General features: G+C 59.0%; 1 protein-coding gene across 1 annotated transcript in view; it reads left to right on the forward strand.

Annotated features, from left to right (window-relative positions):
- Nucleotides 1-651, forward strand: part of BARHL1 (BarH-like homeobox 1) — an 8,435-nt gene that overhangs the window by 4,634 nt on the left and 3,150 nt on the right. The window lies entirely within an intron of this gene.

Raw genomic sequence — 651 nt, forward strand, 5'->3', positions numbered from 1 at the left:
GTGCGGGGGCTTGGCCGCAAAGCCGCCGGCGGCCCCGAAGCCTCTCGGTGCGCCGGGAGCTCGCTGCGGAGAGGGCTCCGGTGATGGGGGGGTGGCGGCACAGGTCGCCCCCGAAATGAACGCGGGGGCGGCACCAACTTGGGAAAACTTGGGGATTCGGGGCTCCGTGGGGAAGGAGTGGAAGGAGTTGGGGCGATCGGTGCTTCCCCAAACGCGCCCGAGGAATCCGCCGGGCTGGTTTCCGCGGGGAAGATCCGGCTGCTTCGTTCCTACCCGCGGGGAAAGGGGGAAGAGGAGAACCGGGGGCGGATTTCTGCCTGGGAAAAAAAAAAAAGAAAAAGAAAAAAAAAAGAAACAGAAAAGGAAAAGGAAAAAAAATAAAAGAAAGAAAACAATGATAAAATAATTACGAATTTGTCGGGTATTTCCCCTGCTCTGGTGAGAAACGAACAAGAAAGTCGGACGGGTTTGATTCGATTTGTATTATTTATATTATTATTTTGGAGATGGTTTAAAAACGAGCACGGCAGCCAAGAAGCCCCGGGCCGCATCCCCGGCGCCGGCGGGGAGTAGGGCTGGATGCGGCGGCTGCTCGCCCCGGGCCGGGGGCTTCGGCCTCCCGGGCCCCTTCGCAGCCCCTTCCCGGCCTCC

Source organism: Charadrius vociferus, unplaced genomic scaffold (genome assembly GCF_000708025.1).
Source record: "Charadrius vociferus isolate BGI_N301 unplaced genomic scaffold, ASM70802v2 scaffold549, whole genome shotgun sequence".
Lineage (NCBI taxonomy): Eukaryota > Metazoa > Chordata > Aves > Charadriiformes > Charadriidae > Charadrius > Charadrius vociferus.